This window comes from Daphnia pulex, chromosome 2, assembly GCF_021134715.1.
Source record: "Daphnia pulex isolate KAP4 chromosome 2, ASM2113471v1".
Lineage (NCBI taxonomy): Eukaryota > Metazoa > Arthropoda > Branchiopoda > Diplostraca > Daphniidae > Daphnia > Daphnia pulex.
In genome coordinates, this window is record NC_060018.1 from 12968624 (window position 1) to 12988784 (window position 20161).

General features: G+C 42.5%; 1 long non-coding RNA gene across 1 annotated transcript; it reads right to left on the reverse strand.

The window, feature by feature from the left end:
• Nucleotides 1-48: 48 nt before the first annotated feature.
• LOC124203986 lies at nt 49-18300 on the reverse strand. The gene is made up of 4 exons (XR_006878698.1): nt 18198-18300; nt 1431-1728; nt 893-1268; nt 49-785 (listed from the first exon to the last, which is right to left on the reverse strand). It is a non-coding gene; the product is annotated as an uncharacterized LOC124203986 (long non-coding RNA).
• Between the last annotated feature and the right edge of the window lie 1861 nt (nt 18301-20161).

Genomic DNA, 20161 nt, shown 5'->3' on the forward strand with positions numbered 1-20161 from the left:
AACGGATCGAAATTATTTCTAGTATCTTAATAAATTCGTCTCATCAAGTACAACCACTGTCAAGGTAAAAGTAAAAAAAAGAAATTTGCAGCAGGAAACCGTCAGAGAAATTCCTTTGAGAGCCGCCACAACAAGATGGCCCACCTAGATGGATTTGAAAAAGTGATATAACTTGTATTATATAGCTGCCAGTCTATTTGTCCTTGATGCAGCAGCTGGTTTGTTTGGCCAAATAGAAAAATAAAAGGAGAGGGACTTTTGATAATAATAAGAGCTGTGTGCATTTGTCTACGCGCTCGCAATGATATATCTCTCTAATGTAATCAACGACAAGTCAGAAAGAAGAAAAAGGAGAGAAAGAACACACACAGAGGCAAGAGAGACGGGCGGGCCGAGTGACTGTATATACCGTGTAACTACGTGATTATACACATCAAAGAAAAACGGATAAATTCAGTCATTTTTCCCGTCTTCCCCCTCCTGGTTGCTAGATTATACATCCAACCCGTTTCTCTTATTCTCTTTTTTTTATATGTACATTGCAAAGAAAGAAGAAAAAGCAGAGCGGATGGATGGAAGAAGAAGCGGGTCGTCTTCTCACGAACGTCACAGGCCGCGCGTCGTTAGATTCCACACAGCTGCGACTGCGTCTAATCGTGTCAAACCACTTTTTCTCTTCTCTTCTCTTTCTTGTTGTTCTGCCGGCCGAGGAGAAGAAATAGAAGAAATGGAAAATGTTGACGTTTCTCTCGACTTTTGTGTGTCCGACGCTCTCCGTGTGTGCCCTGGTAATATAAATATAATAATAAGAGAAAGAGAATAACCAGCAGCATTTGTGTATAGGGAGATGGAAAACGGGTTGGCTGTCTGTATTGTTTCAAAAAGAACCAACCGCTTCTGGTGAAAAACAGTTCAGTGACTCTTGACAAAACAATCAGCCTCACAGGATCGTTCCGGACTCTACCGGACCGTGTGGGAAATATTCTTCTTGTTTTACTTCTTCCAGGTAGTTACAGCTTCTTTTACTTCTCCTCAATGACAAATGGAAAGGAAAAAAAAGGTTTGTGATGATGATCTCACAACCATTTGGGACGGCTATTTCTCACAGACACGAAAAAAGAAGAAAAACAAAAGAGAGACGACAGCAGCGGTTTAATTAAATTTCCTTGGAAGCCATTAGAGAACATATTGTACGTTACCTGCTTTCTTTCTTCTGCCGTCATTAGTTGGCGAATGTTATTTTTACAGTGAAACCTAATACGACGGTGCTAGATGTGCACAGGCAAACACAAAAGAAAAAAGAAAAGAAAAAATTTACAAGGATTTTTGTTTTCTTTCACTAGAAAATGTCGAATAATAGAATTCGAGTGATATCATCATCTCTCTTTGGCTGCTGCTGCTTCGGGGGTGGTTCGATTTTTTATCATTACCTTTTGCTAATTGGCAGCCCGAGTACACACACACATGTGTGTGTGTGTGCTTGTTAGTTTTAATTAGCGATCGTGAATTCATCAGGGTCTGCTGCTGCCATATCCTCCCCTGTGAGTTTCTCTTTAGATAGACGATAGAGAGAGAGTGCACTTTTCTTTTCCTCTTCTCCCCCCTACATCCATCCATCCGTGCATTGACTTTTGGTTCGTTTGTTCTTCTTCTTCTTCTTCTTTTCCGTTCACGTCGCTCCTCATCACATTTTTCCCGCGTCTCCCGGCCGCCACCCCCGACACGAAGCTGCTCAGGGGTCATTAAACAAACGTTTTATTAGATCTCTAGAATTACTAAACAGAAGACTTGTATATTCTTTTGTTTTTTTGTACCTGTTTAATTTTAAAATCGGAAGAAGAAGAAAAATGAGTAGATTTTTTTGGGGGGGATTTTCTAGACCGTGGCGGAATAATATAATATCCCGGCGTGTGGGATTTTTTCTCTCTACCGGCTGGAACGAATTCGTCTGTGGCCCTTTTGTTTCATTCTGGGAAAAAAAAAGACGAAAGACAGAAAGAAATGGCTGGAAAATACAAAGTGATGATGCATTGACGTTAGGAGGGAGTCCCTCACTGTGTGTGTGCATTTGGTGGCTCCTATCCGTTTATTATCATCAAGAGTGTCAGCTGCTGGACGAGTTTGTTTGCTCCCGACTCCTTTTCTTTTTCCAGTAGAAAGAAGAAGAGCAGCAGCAGGTCCTCTTTTTACATTTTTACGAGGCGATGGCGTGACCGACTCTCTCTGCTCGTTCATTTTATTTCTCGTCTGGAGAGGAATCGCGCGGAAGACACACGGGAGGTAGAGAAAGGAAAAAAGTGGAAAACCGGATGATGTAGCGACGGATGGCGAAATAACAACCGTCAAAACCAACAAACATTTCGTGTCACATTCACCAAAAAGAAGAAGGTACACACACACACACACAGCCATAAGAAGAGACTATGATATACTATAAATATGGCCCCCAATAGAATGATTATAGAGCTCGTTACTTAACAAAAAATTCCGAGAGAAAGAAGAACAAGTCATCGCTCCTGTGTGTATGTGTGTGGACATGTACAATACATCATCATCATCATCGTGTGTGTGTGTTGGGTTCCATCAGGAGAGAGCAGCCACGAGTTATGTCAACTGGAATCATCATCACGGGAAATGTATAATCAGTTGGTTGATTGCAAAGTTCCGCGGTCTCTCTCTTCGTGACTCTTGTATTTTTAAATCCATACGGAATAGAAGAAGAAGAGGGGGGGACGGATATTAGACACAATCATCAGCTGCTCCTGCCTGGATGAACCTGCTGGCAGTTGTTTCTTCTTTTTGTTGGCCGCATTTTTTTGTTTTTTCAATTGCTGTTGAACCTTGGAACGATGAACCTTCGTCTCATTTCTCTCAGCGACGACATTTCACCTCAATCGCACAACGTCAATTGTTCCTTGACGTGTCGTCGTCGTCGTCGTCGGATTCCCAGCGCAACATTTTCAAAAGTCTCTTTTTTCTCTTTGATTTTCAAGGGGAAATCGGGCAGTTAGGACCGGCATGTGACATTTCACTGGGAAATTTTCACAGAAAATCCTGATGAATTGTCAAAACTCTATCGCGTTTTATTGCCAATCGCTTTTCCGCTGAAAAGTCGCACGTGATTTATCGACACTCTATCGATCCCTCAGAGTCTCCACTGTCTTCCAGCACCACCCCCACAAAAAATAAATGGAAAACAATCAAAACAAAACGGCCTCCTCTTTTTCTTATTTTTTTGTCGGTATAAATCACCCGATAAAAATAAGAAGAAGAAACTTGGGAAGAAAAAATGTTATTTATGTATGTGTATCCGTCTAATAGCTGCGAGGCTGTAGTGTGTGTCGTAATATCTATTGCCTTCACCCATTCAGAGACGATCGAGAGAGAGAGACTCCGCCTCCTTGACAGGCCAACACGCTGCGATGATGGATCGGATGGCTCCGGCCGAGCTCGGCGGATGCCGCCGTGGTACTAAACAGCAGCCAGAATATCTAAAAGTTTCACCCTACACGTCGGTATAGGGGTGGAAAGAAGAAGAAGAGCAACTCTCGGATTGTAATCAAATTCGTTTTGTGTTTGTGTGTGTGTGATGGGATTAAATCAAAAAGGCATTTCCCACTCATTAAGGCACGGAAAACATTCATTCCGTCCGCCGGTGAGGCTCCTAGCCTCCTAAACATGTAAGAAATCTCTGTGGAACTTTTTGACACGGACCCCGGGTTGGTACACAGCAAATCACGAGCCCGGTTGACGTCGGTAACGGCCGTTTTCATCAAAGCTTCTTCTTCTCTCCACCGGTAATAGCAACAACAAAACAGCCGAGTGTCTTGGAAAAACATTGGATAGGGCCAGGCCCCCACTGTGAGGGGCGAGGTGTAGTTTCGTACAACAATCTAATATGTTTTAGTATTAGACTCACACATAGCACATATAACCCAAGTCTGTTATTATGCCCATCTTTCAAGTACTACAGCAGCAGCAGCCTGGGCTTTTATACATCAACTTGGTACAGACGCAGTTTGTAAAACTTGTGGCGCAGGGACATGCGGATGCAGCTCAACTTTTTCACGTTGGTGGCACATGAGGAGAGATTTGAGAAACTATATGAACGAGAATCGTCAAAACTTTGTCTCGCATAGTAAAATAATAGACTTGAGGCCAATCGGGAATAGGTCCAGACGACTTTAGAGTGTAGACGTCAAATTTTCAACTTGAAATTAATTTGGAAAAACATTTTTTAACGGGAAAGATTTTGTTAAAATTTTGGCTGTGTGACATTTGCAACAAGTCAACGAACCCCAGTAGAGATTTCAATGTGTCGTCGTCGTCGGCGGTGTAATAATAATATCGCACCGGGCGTATAGTATCTATTTTTCAAAAGGGATCCGTGTCGTGAAAGCGGCGGCTGCCGTTTCTTTTGAAAAATGTCCCAGGAGGAGAGAAAAAAGGGAAAATCTAATAAATTCACGCGACGAAATTTCAAGGTAAAAAAGAAGCCAACAACAACAACAACAAAGAACCACACATACATATAATCCACGGCATGGCGCTCAAAGTTTATTTCTGTTGGGGGAAAAAAAGAATTTGTCCGGCGCCCAGTCATCTTGCGCTTTATCATCAAAAGGGCCAGCACGTCGGCCTTAACGTGTCCAATAAAATGACGCCTCTAAATGTATCCGCCTTCTTTTCTTTTCTTTTTTAGTCTTTTTTTCCCCATTGAATTTGAGAAAATTGTCTGTAATAGGCGAGTCCACCTGTCCGCACGACCTGCCGGCCAAAAAATGAATAAGGAGGTGCTGGCAGCAGAGTGACAAACATTCCTGGAAATCTTATTGCCACATCAGCCGGATTTTTTGGTGGTGGGGGGGATTTAACTTAAAAATGGCTGATGATTTCACCGGCGGATATTTCACGTGTGATCCTGTCACCGCGACGTCGATTTTTCTCTCTCCACCTAGACAATCACTGCGCGCGCTCTCTTATCTAATAATAATAACAGCGGATCGTGTGAACTTTTTCTTGCTGCTTCCTTGCTGGAATTATCAGGGTCCGTATGTAGTTTGGCATTGGGGGGTGGCATCTCCTGACCTGTTTACCTTTACCACCACCACGGCACCACCATATACTATACTATATATTCGTGATTGTATATTAGAAATGTGTCATCTCCCTAGCTTGTTTCGACCTTTGACACCCGGCCATCCATGCGCACCTAATAACAAACAGCCGAAATAACCATCAGTAGACTCGTCTTTTCTCTACCCAACATTTACTGCCGGCTGATTGGAGAAATTGGATAAGAAATTGAAGCTCGTCGGAGGTGGAGGAGAGACAAGGAGCACCAGGCGAAATGACTTTTCCCCTATACAGTCAGCAGGCATGCAGGCAGGCTATAGAGTGGATGATGATTTGTCAGAGTTCTCACGGTTCGCCCTGATGGTCGTGGTGGTAAAAAAAGAAGTGGGTAGCAAAGACCGCCCACAGGAGCTGAGCAGCCCAGCAATTCTTTGCCACCGTCATCGCCAGACGATGAAAAGAAGAAAGGAAAGGAAAACTATAAGGTGTACGTACTTGTATTCTTTGATAAGAGACTCAAATTCCCGGAGGGTAAACACACACACAGCCGAGGGAATCGACTCAATTAGGACAACCGTGTCACATGGCTGTATACTACACCATATAGACTTTTTTTAAATTTTATTCCGAGCTGGAAACTTAAAAGGTAACAACCGCCACAGCAGCACCCCATCATCAAGCATATAGGCAATAAGGTTCTCATCTTCTTTTTCTTCCGCATTTTGTCGACATATAATGAGCCGACCAATAAGAAGAATCGACGCTTGGTCGAATTCACTTTGTAAAATCACACGACAACTTCAAACGAAATTTTTCTCTTTTCTGACTAGAAAGAAAAATGTTACAGTCGGTCTACAAGATCGGTGCAATAACGTTCACCGATGAACAATTTTTCTAATGACGACGACGACGACGTTCAAAGTTACTTTCTAATTAGACCCAGGGATCTATATAAAAGTTATTCGAGGCGTGTTTAGCCAGGCGTCCATTCAAAAGAAAAGAGAGAAAAAAGGAAAGTTGTAATGAAATCATTTTCAAAAGAATAAGAACGTGATTATACCAATCATTTAATGGCTACCGCGCGTCAAATAGGATATAACAGGGTCTATTCTCTAGAATTACAATCGAGTGAAATGGTTTTTTAGCTATTATTAGCTCTTGTTGGTCGGCGATGGCGCAATCAGTTCAGCCAAAAAGTAAAAAGTTCGAGTGGTGAACGCGGACACGTTTCAGGGGGGGAACATGCGGGACGCAACTGGACGGGCGAGCGGTTCAAACGAAAATAGAATTTTATTTGTCTCTCTTTTTATTTTCACAGGGAGTTATACAGACAAAAAGGAGAGAGAGAGGTGGTCTCTAAAGCGAGTAGGAGGGGAGGGTGAAATGAATAGGCAATCGAGTCTCTCCCTGATGGATGTTACAGACCTGACAACATTTCCAGCAGCTATACTAAAAGATAATCGAATCGTTTCCCCATCTTCTTCTTCTTCTTTCGCCTCCCCACCCAACCCAACTCGTCCTGGCGTCTATTTTTCGACTCGACTACATTTCACTTTTGGTCCATCTCGTGTATGGCTACAAGATTCGATCGGGCGAATCAATATTTGATTGGAATTTATAGGCAACCCCACTGACAAATTTTGGACAGTGTCCACACGTATAAATACAACCGTTGCTGGAAACTATATTACATGTTGGCCCTGCTGGGTATAAAGTTGTGTGTGTGGAAAGAGATTTTTTTTAGGGGTCCTCTCTCTCTTTTGTGTGTGTGTACGTTAGTCAGGAAAGCTCGTCACGTAGCACCGGCTTACATGTTCCAGCAGCCACCCACCGTCGAAAAAGTCGGCGCCTATAAAACTCGCCCTTCTCTTCTTATACTAAGACGACTTGCTGTTGTTTTACACGAAACGAAAAAAGAAACAAGAGTTATGGATGAGCCCGTCTTGATCGATTCCGAACGAGTCGAAAACGTCCAGCCAAAGGAATCGGCCATATACAGGAAAAGTAAAACAAAAAAAAACACGGTAAACTTTTGTCTAGTTTGTTTTTTGTCTATTTCCCCCCTCCATTTCGGTCAATGGTTATTGATTTCTCCTTTGTCAAGAACAAGCGACATGTTGTTTGCCTTTTTTGAAAAAAAAAAGAAACGTGGCCATTGGAGTTCGTCTCGTCATTTCTACGTTTTTTTCCCCTTAAACTTGTTCTTCTCGCCGTGTCAAATTTGTGTCCGTTTATTGATTCCCTCGTCACTTTAACGACTGGTCCACCCCGATATGTATCCGTGTTCTTCTTCTATACGCATTCGAGAGAGAGATAAGTTGCCTAACGGTCGAATTATACACTCGTCGGCTCATTATTCTATTAGCCAAGAGAGAGAGAGAGAGAGAAATAAGCCAAAATGATGGAGGGCGAGCTACTAATTCATTTCTTCGTCGTCGTCGTGGACTGTAATTCCTTACAAGGTTGAATATCCATCGCCATGCAAATCGAATGATTCTCCTTAGACTGGCTGTTGCCATGTGAAAATATCAAGCGTACGGTGGTAGTACTAATCTGCTATTCAAAGTGAGATAGATTATATAGATATACTATATGATGTTGGTAGTAGCAATAGGAGAAGAGAGTAGAACACTTTTGATGATGATTATTGGTCCGGGCGTCACAACCGGAAAATTTGCCCAACGTCTCTACTACTTCTAGCGCGCGTCCACTTTCCATGACGACGCCTCCGCCGTAACGGAAGGACCTCATTTCACGCTCCGCCGGTATTACACCCCCAGAGAGAAGTGTAGGAATAAGAAAGATGGTGGAGGTGGAAGAATAAAAAGAGGAAATATATAAAAGATGCTGAAACGTAGTCGAAAAATATTTAACAACAATAACATAACGACTGGTGGTCTTTTTGGCCACGCATTTATCCAGCGCATCCGCCGCCACGTCAATGGCTTTTCCTTCTTCCGAAAAATAAAAAAGGGGGAGGTTGCTGTGGCCCACCACCGTGTGTCAGTCTAATACAACTCTAATGAGGATGTCGTTTTCTTTTTCGGTGCTGGCCACCATCTTCTTCGTGTGCCAACATTTTCTGGAAAAAGAAGAAGAAGAAAAATAGGAAAAAGGAGCGCCAGTCGGCGGAGGCCAATTGACGTTCCGAATCAAAAAAGAGCCGAGCCCTCCTCCTCCTCCCAAAGCTGAGCGTGTACAAGTTGACGACTGTGTGTAACGACTCCCAATAGACGGACCGCCGTGTACAACATCTGCCGCCACCCCAGCCCAGCCAAATGTGTAACAGAATTGTCGGATAGGATTCAGAGAGCCAAATGATTTGGCTGGCCGTGGAAAAACACAAACGTCATCCGCCCGTCTCGATGCAATATCGGCGCACGTGTGTTCCATCATCCGCCGATCGGCAACGGGCGTGACCGATGGATCGCGACGACAAATCGAACCCCCAACCCCCCTACTATACTACGTCTCTAACCGGAATTGCGCGATTTCAATTGTACACGCCTCTGGCCGTCCCCCCTCCTCTCCCAGCAAGACGACTGGGTTTATATTTACAAAAGGCTACACACACATAGAAGGGGCCCGAGCTGCTCTTCGTGTCTAAACCAAACGTTTTCTGTTTGAACTGGCCAGCAGCAGCAGCTCAAACAGAAAGGGGTACACACACTATACACTAGATAGCTTTCCTCTTATTCTTGTGTGTGTGTGTGTGTGCTGTTTGGCGACAATCCTCTTCAAACAAAAATATAAACCTTCTTCTCACTTTGCTGCTCAACTGCCAACAAAAACAGCAGATGCAGGGAGGAGGCAAGAGGCAAACGATAGACGCGCCTACGACTGATTGTGTGTATGTTCCAATAAACTTTAGAGAGAGAGATATTGACGTTTTCTATCTTTTTACACGGGTGGGTTCTTTGATTTCGAATCTCTTTCATCCCCTGAAAAATAAAAAAATAAAACCCTCCCCATGTGCTGCTGCCTATTGTAACAAGACATACGGCCATGTGCTGTACGTGTGTACAAGTCTGATGGAATCCAATGAAAAGAAGAAGAAGAAAAGAAACTTGTTCTTCTTCTTGTCGCTTTTGATTCCGCAGTTTTTGCGTTCCACGCCCAATATCTTTTTCTGTTTCTTTGACATCATTTCGCCATAGCGCATAGAAGACTGCGCATTTATTTTACGGCCGGTGCGGACAAAAGGACGAAATCAAATCCGCCAGCGACCCCGTCCTTCCATCACACCCCCGCCTACATATATCAACCCCCCAAAAATCCAGCCCGGACCAGATGTTGTACGTATCAATTGCCGTACAAAAGAAAAATGTTATCGTCTGAATAGCCGAAAAAACAGCAGCAGCAGTTCTACTATATCGATGATGTGGTCCTTTATGGGCGCCAGCAAACACGTGCTGCTTTTTTTAATCATCCGTCTATAGCGTATTAGATCGGTTTCCATCCAGCCCCATATAGTCTACCATTGCCTGACGTCATTGTGTGTACTACCGCCGGTGCTGGTCCCTGGGGCGGCATCTCACGATAACACAACAAGGACCAGCAGCAGCAGCAGCACTAGACAGACAGACGGAAGAAGGAGCAGAGTCTATCATCTTATTGCTTTAGCTCTCGTTACGGCACCTTTATTGACACTCGACATTTTCGCTTAGATAAACTCTCGCCCGTGTACCAACAGCCCCAGCCTATAGCCTAACCCCATAGCAGAGAGACACTCACTCTGTGCGCCTAGTTCTTCCTTCCTGTCGTTCTAGTGCCGAGTGGATAGAATCAAAAGAAAAAGAAGAAATAAGTTCCCCCCTTTTTCACCCGAAAATCTCATCTTCTTCCTCCTCCTACTCCTCGCCACCTCCTCCATGTCAAACGCCCGTGTCGCATCAAAGAGCAGATAGGAAAAAGGAGGAGGAGGGGGAGGAGGGGGGGGGGGATTTCATTGTCAATGTTGACATTGTCTGCTCGTGATTTTACCTCGACACTCACAGAGGCCCACATCATCTTCTTCTGCTAGGTCGTCTGCTAGTGCTGCTAGGGGGGAAATCAATAGTTGTGTGTCTTGTTCCAGCACCTTGTACTACCACGGCGTTCATCTGCGTGTAGACTAAACGACCCCAACGAGAGAGAGAAAGTTGGTCCGCACAGTCGCACAACTTATCATTCCCCCCCATCCATCCATCCATCCTTCTTCGTTCTATTCCGGCCACAATAATTGCCATCGAGATGATGCGGACACCATCACCCGGCACTCGAATTCGGTCGGATCGATATGATTACACAGAAAATCGCTTGTCAAATGATTCGACGCCGTACGTACATACATATGACGACGTCGGACAAATCTGGAAGGGCCCAAAAGAGAGAAAAATCATTCCGGCGCCGCCGAGAAAATTGGAGTTTTTTCTTTGGGAGGGTGGGTGGGGGGGTGTTATAATATTGCCGGAGCAGCAGTGACGGATCGAACATGAAACATTACACAGACGGCACTGCACTGCTGTGTGTGTACATATACGTTCCTCCTACACAGAGAGACAATCAAATAATATCAGAAAAGAAGGAAAGAAGAAAAAAAACAACGCCAGATGGGCGCCGCCGCCTAGCAGCCCAGCCTAGACTTTATTGCACTCGTGGGGTGGTGGTGCTGCTACCCCATGATGCATCATCAACCTGATGGGTCGGTCGTATTCATCATCTGCCCCCACTTCAGACTACTAAAGTCCCATTCCGTTTAAATCTGAAGCATTTCAAGTCAATGGAAATACGACGAGAGAGTTGGTTGATTGCAAAATCCTTTTTCCCAAAATTTCAATTCTCATTGGGTGGGATGTAGGTCATTCATCACGACCAAAAGAAAAGGTTTTTTTTTCTCTCTCTCTCTCTGTGTGTATAACTGCCTATCTCCTCCTCTGGTTGCTGGGGGGTAGAGAATTGAATAAACACGCAACAACAACAACTGAGATATTATTATGATTATTTCAGGCATCGTACCGTCCAACGAGTTTTTTTTTCTCACAGGAGAAGGAAGAAAAAATAAATAAATAAAAAAGAGGTCCCTGTTGTTGTTGTTGTTGTTGTTGCTCTCGTAATGGTCGCCAGCAAGTTCTTATTTTTTGACTTATTGTGTTATTCTCTCCTCTTACCACCAGACTGGGCTAGACCTGGGCACACACACACACAGAGGGAGCCGCCGGCAGATGGAGCAACGTCAAACAACAACAACCGACTACTTGCAACAATAGAAGCAAAAAAAGAGAGGGGGGGGATATATATATGTACACGTCCATTAGAACATTTCGAAACTCTTTCTGGGGTAGGTAAAAAAGTAAAAATAAGAAAAAAACAAACGAAATAAAAACAAGAAAAAAGAAGGTTATTACGTGACCCTATACACACACACAGAGCACAGAGAGAGGCCGCGCTGTACCTACAACAACAACAACAACACACGGGAGTCGGGACTGGCGTGGAGAGAAGAACAAAAAAGAAAAGAAACAACAAGAGAGGAGACAACAGTTGCACATCGCCCAGCTGGAGACCAAAGTCTATAATAATTACGTAGATATATATATACGTGTATACAGTCTAGTAGTAGTAGTACACAAAGGTACATAGGAGCATAGCCCCTTTTTTTTCTTTCCCATTTTATTTTTCCCTTAGCCTTTTGTACGTGTGTAATTATGCGGGGTTTTCTTTTTGCCGTTGTCACGACATGCACATCATCTCCTGGTCGCTTCATGTCGAGCCATCCTGTTACTTTGACGTCAAGGGGGGTACAACAGCCATCACGGTGGTGGTTGGTTGGTTGCCTGGCTGGTGGCTGGTTGGTTCACCTTTTCAGGTGAACTTCTTCCAAAAAAGATAAAGAAGAACGTCAGAATATGGGAGACAAGAGAATTCCAGCCAGCCACTACCACTACCACCAGTCGACGTAATAATAATGAGCCGAAGGGCCAGCTCACCACCACCTCATTACAACTCCCCATTTTTAGACTTGAAACTAGTCTACAAGGAATAAATGTTGAAATTTTCAAAAAAGAATAAAAAGGGATCAACATTCGAATTGATTCAATCGCCGGTCGTATTTTTATATACATACACGCAGTTTGGGGTTGGAGACATCATTCTAAAAGCAGGATGAATTGTTATAACGTTAACGTTTTAGTCACGCTCGAATTCGCGTCACCCAAACTAATAATATAACAATAACCCCCCACCCCTCCCCAAGTACCGCGATCTAAAATAACCCCACCCCAATATGGATAGAGAGGGGTGTGCTGTTATAGTTATCAAATGATAAATGGGTAGCAGCACAGTCAGAGAGGGGTGTAATAATAACATTGTGGTTGGCTTGATAACATTTAATGCAATTCAGGGTATATAGAAATTTAAGTGCTTTTCGATCTAAAGCAGTTTCTATAATCATCAAACCAGCCCGCATCTATATTTAGACGGTGAATAAATAAATATAGAAATTCTTTTATCCATTTAAATTTCAAGGGTGAGTCCTTTTTTGAGACTTTTTTTTTGTTGGTTTGATTTCCTATAACAAACCGGTGCTAATGGGCCGTCATCAAATTTCATCAGAGAATGTTCCGTGTTTATTGTCCGGCCACTCTCCAAGCGTTGACGATTAACCACACTGATGACGGCCTAGATAAAAACACGTGTGTGTTTATAATCATCACATATAAGAAAAAACGAGTTTGGGTCCAAACTGGATTTCCAATTCATCACCAAATATATTTTGATTAACATTTTCTTTTGAAAACCTTTTTTCTTCTGCTATTCATTACATTTTCAAAAATTTGATTTATTATTCAAATAGAGAAGTGATTATTAGACAATTCGGCGACGTCAGTCGTCACCGCAACAACTCCTCCATTTGTCGGTAGATTCGATATGCCCCCCAACCTGTTCACGATTTCAATCAGTCAATCCTGAAATGAAATTAGAATTCCCGTCCAGCACATCCCAGCACTCGGATATTAATGCGGAAATTGTGTAATCATTCCAGTTTTTTTTACCTCTCTTTCAAGAAGAAGAAAAACCTTTTAGAAACGCATTTCACGTGAAACGAGGGACAAACTTTTGTCCCGATCTCAAAAATCCCGTCAAAGTGTCTCCGCCGATAAAATATGAAACGCCGCACTTATTGAGTGCAACACAAGACGACGAGTTGTGTGTTTCTTCTCTTTTCCCAAGCGACGACACGACGAAAAGGAAAGGAAAATGCCCATCCAGTTTCATTCTCTCCCACGTCTTTTATGCATCATTCGGAATTGATACAACCGCGCCGAGCCTCTTAATCATTTAAGTGAAAAACCGTTCCACTCGAATCCAAACCGATATGTATTAATGCACTATAAAAATGATATTTAAAGTTTTCAACCATTTAGACGACCTTAGTCTCTTGCGTCCCCCTATCGCGTCGTCCCGCTGGACTGGAAATCAGCTCAGCCCTTTTCTATCAAAAAATGTTATCAATTTCTCTGGTCGTTTTAGAGCAGGTCTCCTGCTGGCACACACACACACACGATTACATCTCTTAAATAAACACAGGGAAAAACGAGAAATAAAATCGTCGATTAAAATGTTAAGAGCTCATCATCAACTGACACACACCGGCCGGGGCGCTTATCGTTGACGGCGACTTGTTCCATTTCGGGGAATTTAAAAATGTAAAAAATAAAAAACTTTTTTCGTGATTAAATAGAAATGGTGCGCTCAGAGTCGAGTGTGAATAATCGACAAGGTCAATAAGTTAAATAAATACTAGGAAAATGGACTGGTTTTTTTTTTTTGTTCTCTATTTTTTTTGCGACGAATCTTTATCGAAAAAATGTCGTGAAAAAACCTTGTTTGCCATGTGTTGAATTATTCATGAATATTATGTTGCTAGAGACTGTGGAGAGACGGCAACTCTTTTAATATGAAAAAAAGCGACTTCATTAGTGTCCCGATTGAAGGGATGACGGGGCCATAGCCCAGCAATGAGCGAGTTACTAAAAGGCCAGTCGTCTATAAGCTGGGCCGCTGTTGACGTGTCACCTATTGGCTCTCGGGCGGTGAAAAGAAATGGCCAAGAAACAGTTGGCAGATTTTCTTCTATTTCTTTTGGGGTATTTTGACGCAATTACAATGGCGATAATGGGACGGCCGCGCTGAATGCGGGCCACATAATCTGGCCATGCAGGGCAGCACGAGACGCGCTTCACTCGTAATTGGATTCCGCCTTTCCGAAAGAAAAAAAAATTTTGTCCTCTTCATTTCTCCCGCGTGATACGGGAAAAAGGTAAAAAGAAACCGCAAAAAGATAAATAATCGAGAGATAGTATTATATCCGATCGCGGCTGATGGCGGTCAATACACAAAATGTACATCATCGCGGGGCAATTGATTTATACATTTTTTTTGTTGTTGCCCTGATCGGAATTAGAAAATCTATTGGGCCTTTTGTGCTGGGTTATAGACTAAATCCTTTTTTTCATCTATTAAGTTGTCCATGTCTAGGATGACGCATTCGATCTGCCTTGCCGTGATTGTTGTCGCTTAATCAATAAGAAACGAGAAGAACATCGCGGGAGAGCGGCGAAAAATGGCAGCCCCGTCAAGATAAGAAGATCCGCCGCTTTTATTTCCTCCAATATATTTTTCCCTACTCCTTTCCTTTTCCTTTTTCGATATATAAAAGGAAATAATTTCCCATCAGCCAAACATCAAAAACACGCTCAGCTCATCTTCTTCTTTTTAGAACCTCGACAAAGAACATGGAAATTATCTTTGATTCGGCTCTACGGCTCCGACATGGTGATTTTAGACATCAACTTTTATAATAAAAGACACCATCTGTCTAATATCATATTCTATCAAATCTGAAGCCCTTCTTCTCTTGTGTACAGCGTATTAGATTCGTATTCGATTTATTTTTTTCACTTTTCTCCTTGAGAGGAGAGAGATTGGGGACGGGTTAGAGAAATGAGCGGCTCTATTGTGACGCTCTTAGATAACAAAATAAATCCAGAAATAAATTTTTCACATTTGTAGAAACAAGTCTGATTTATGGCCGTGTTGTATTGTTGTTGCTGGAGATCCTCTTCTGCCCTCCTAACCGAAACGCCGGTGTCAAACACAAGGCAGTCACATTTCAAACGGAATAAAAGAGAAAGAAGTAAAAAAAATTCTACTTGCACAGCAGTTGCAGTGAAAACAACCTCATCCGTTACAACGGAATCAAAAGGGGGGAGAGTAGACGTGTGGGAGGCCAACAAAAACTGGGGAGCTCAAAAAGAAGAAAAGAAAAAAACTAACAAAAAAGATCCAGAAGGGAATTACACTGGGGTCCATATCAATCAAAAAGAAGGGAAAGAAAAAAAAACAACTGCCGGGGCGCCCAGCAGACGCGTACACACAACAGCAGAAGAACGCGGTGGAAACCGACACCACCACTGGGCGCTGGGCCTCCGCCTTTTCTTTCTCTCTTTATAGCACCACTACACCAACCAGAAAACGAGAGAGAGAGAAAGACTATAACAATAATTTCACACGTCTTCACCCTATACGCAGCAGCTCGCCCTCGGCACAGTTCAGAGTTATAAATAAGTTGTGTGATGTCATCAAAGTTTCGAAACACGATCACTCTTTTTCCAGCTCTGTTTCCCCCCCTGTTGGCTCTACACAAACATGTACACACACTGTGTACATCGTAAACAATTTCAACGTCTCTATAGGTCCATTCGATATTGCCTCTATCGCCCTTTTTTCCCTCTCGTTTATTTTGTGCTGACGATAATAATCTGCATGTGTTATATATTTTATTCTCGGCGTTTTTATAAAACGAGAGTCGTTGGTGGAGAAAAAGAAGAAGAAAAGGATCAAATAACCAGTCCATTCGATATTATTGAGGCTGTTCAATAGATTTTTAGATTTGTTTTTTTTCTCACCACCATTTATTTCGTTTGAGTTTTTATTTGTTTTATAGACTTTTGGGTCAGATGCCCCGGTCAGTGCGCCCCCACACAAAATCATTAAACATTTCAACTTTTTTTTTTATTTCCCTGCTAGAGACTCTTGTTGTTGTTTGGGGAACGACCGAAAACCTTTTATTTTATTTTTCTTCTATGCTAGTGATTTACGACGATGTGATATTATCCAAACCAACAAACGCCAGTGCGCGCGTCTATAGAGTCCGGCAGCAGCAGCAATAGCTGCTGTATATATAGAATCCACTGTGCGAGTGTATACGCTCGTATGTCTTGGAGCTTTTGGCAGGCGCAGGGAGGGGGGGGGGGCTGGTGGGGCAGACAGGCGAAAGGAGAACGGAGGATTGAATGTCAGTTTCAACGAGGATCTCACATGTCGTTTTGTGTATACAAATAAATCAGTCGTCGTCGTCGTCGTCGTCGACCGATGGACGGATGGATGGACCTTCGATTCCCATTACACACTGCAAAAGAGATGCTGCTGCCCGGCTAATACAAAAAGATGGCCGGCCAAAAATATAATATCAAAAAGAAGAAGAAAAAGAGTCTCCCAATAAGCTAGGGGGTCTTTCTCTTTCGATATGATTAAGTGTGTCGCTCTCTGCCATCAGCAGCCGGACCCAACAGCTGAGTCTATAGAACGACGACGACGAAGAAGAGCGACGAAAAGAGAAGAAGAAGAAAACGAGTCGGGCGCTTAACGTGAAGGATCGGCGAGAGCAACGGGAAATGAAGCTTGACGGATGCCCGTTTCTCTTCTACGTGACGGACATGGCCAATGCCTCAAACGGCTCCAGACTCACAAAAGGTTTTCGAGTTAATGTGACGTAAAAGGGCAGAGACTTTTCTCCGAAAGAAGAAGAAGTCCAGGCACAGCAACCGCCGAGAGAGAGACCGAAACGGGAGCCAATAATATCGAAAAGAAGCGATTTCCAATGCCCAATTCGTCCCGTCTCCCCGACTCCCCAACTGTCGAACTCGGAAGAAATTACAATAAATAAATAAATGATCGAGACCCCTGTGATGGATGGCAGCAGATGACACTAACCCCCAAACCAGGAAATGAAATTCTTTTTTGATTATTTCTAATTAGAATGAAATATTTCAACTGGCGACATTTGCAGGCGAGATATAAATGGAATCAAAAGGAGGGAGAGGAGATTTATTGATGAGATTCAAACGAATTTCATGTCCAAGTTCAAGGAGACAATGAAAAATGGTCGCCCATGTCAATGACGAAATCAAACAAGGACGACCAACACACACGCCCGACCCGCTCTTGCATACCAATTGGCTTTTTTCTTTGACATTCCCCTTTTTGTTTTCGTTTCTTATTGTGTACTGAGTAGCATCTCGATGCTGGCGGTGCTGGCCGGCAGCTAAAGGGGGGTTATAGTCGCCGCCACATCACTCGTCTCTTTTGGATTGGATGCGCTAAAGATCTTCTTCCTTGTTTTAATTTTATCTTTTGGGTTTTTTGGGTCGTTTCCTTCCGATAATAATATCATCAGTTAAGCCAAGATTTCTCATGGAACAAAAACGACAACAAAAACCGCAGCAAACAAATAAAAAAATTGCCAATAAAAATGTGCAACGTTTTTGGTTTGATCCCCTTCAAGTGGCTCCGATTAGTCTGGCTGAGATGTAAACGATTTTGCTAATGTACCAACCGCACTGTCTACTACACACAGCAGATATGTATACACACACGCGCAAAAGATGCTCAACTCACTCCCAAAACAAGCACAAAACAAAAAAAGGGTAAATTCAAATCAAAAGAGAAGGTGCCGGTGCCGGTACCAGTGTCCTTCTTGGACATGCAATTCTCTAGACTTTGCACATTTCTTCAAGTGTATAGAGGTTTAACCCTTTTGTTAGATTGTTTACCCACAGACAAAGTGGAAAGGTGGTACAAAACAAGCCTGATGTTGTTCTACAAATTGAGAGTTATTTAATTAACCCTGATTGAGAAAACAAAAACGGCGAGAGAAAACAGTTCCAGTCAATATAAACCGCCTAATAGCTGAGGAATAATCGTATTGCCCAGTACTGTACTTGATAACGATTCATAATCACCGGCTCACCGCCACCAATGAGTCAAAAAGGAAGAATAGAGTTAAACATTTGTCCTACCTTTCAGCCCGGGAAATCCACAGCCGGGCATCCACTTGTAAGTGCTCCATCCGCAGGTAAGTTGACACCAGGTAGGATAGGGAAATGCCGGTCCTCGTGAATACACCCACCTTCACATGGAGTACACGAGGACAGAGTTTTCTCCAATGAAACTAGGTGAGGCTGTTTAATATCTAAACAAAAAATATAAATTTGGTTACGAAAAAAAATATTGGCAGACAAGTGTAAAGGAAAAGTTAGAAAGAAGACAGTGGGGGTAAACCCTCATTATTAAGAAACAGGAAAATTTGGTAAATATAAGGTTTACAATGCAAGTCAGGCATATCATACAATAGTATCTAGCAGGTTATAGGTTAAGTAACGAAAATCATTACCCAGTTGAAGATGCTGATATTGTTGGTGGTGACAGGTCAATACCAAAACTGGCACATCTTATGGTTTATACGATGGCTGGCTTGCAGGCCTCAAATCTGCAAAAATTAAAAGTTTAATAGGTGACAAACAGACTGCCATGCATCGACAGGGGGCTTACATGATCAATGCTAGCACTGTAGTCATGCACCAACATTTCACAAATATAACAACATATGGAACAGGTTCAACATACTTAAGCTCCCATAATCATTCTCTTTGTGAGCTTCTTAGTTTTAGTTCTTTTTTAGTTCTTTAGTTTTACCCGCCAAACAGCATTGGAGTGGAGAGCATGGGGAGTCACGACACCAAATTCTTTTTCAAGTTCACACGACGACCACAATTAATCGAATTCTGCTATTTTTTGTGCAGCCACGTACGTTTTTCAAACAAAAAGTGATTGTTCAATTTTCTATTACTGGAAATATCCTAAACTTGGTCTCTCTAGCTGCCTTTTCGAAAATGAACAACGAAACTGAAGAAGCAGACGACACTTAATATTCTAATTAACCAAAAAATAAGATATCGATATTAAAAATCGACCCCTTCCCCCTAAATCCAAACCCACTCGAAAAAAAAAACCGCGAAAGCCGCTGAGCGGAGCGGGAATATTTCGGTATTCAAAATAAATAAATTGTACGTCTGAACGAAGTAACACCGAGTCAAAATAAAATTTTAAAATTTGCACGAAATCCTGCAGATAATAAATTTCGTAACGAAACCACCCTAGGACTAATAATAATACCCTGAGCATAGGGCTGGTGATTACTTGATTTGTTTTAATGCATATCAATTCTGGTATTTCCTTTACATTTCCTTATGTTTTCGTTTCTTGTTTTGTATACAGGAATATGAGCGACACGTGCCGGTCGTCGTGATTATCCGCCCGCCCTCCTACGATTCATTAGCGATGGCATTTGATAAAATATCAACGGAATGATTTGACAGTTTTGAGTTGCTCATGAGTGTATACTACGTATAATACAACACAATAATAATAACGTCAGATGGTTGAACATTTATTAAAGACGGCCAGGCATACACAAGTTGTTGAAATGTCGACAATTTCGCCACGTTCGGGGATTTCCGCTGGAATTTTCCAATTACAAAACTGACGCGACGTGTGTCTATGGATACCGGCGGGTTACGTCGCCCACACTCTGATTAACTTTCAATTAAATGTGAAGAGACGATGCGTGAATGTTTTATTATTTTTATCACTCATCTCACATTCTCATTTCGATCCATCACCGGGGTTTTTCTGATTCATTTCCAAGGAAAAAAAAATTAACATAGAAATGAGAATTGTTTCTTTTCCAAAATCGGAAGTGACGTGTTACATATTGCGCAGGTTGTCTGCCGGGCCAGCCGGAAGCGAAAAAATTGCAAAATCCCAGACTGTCTGAAAAATGTTGACACAAACATCGGAATAACCATCAGAAATTTGTTTTAAAAAGTTTGACATCCAAAATGTGTACTACTAATAAATCAAGAATAATCCGTCGCCAACTGTGTAATCATCTGCTGGCGTAAATAGGAAAAAAACGGAAGAA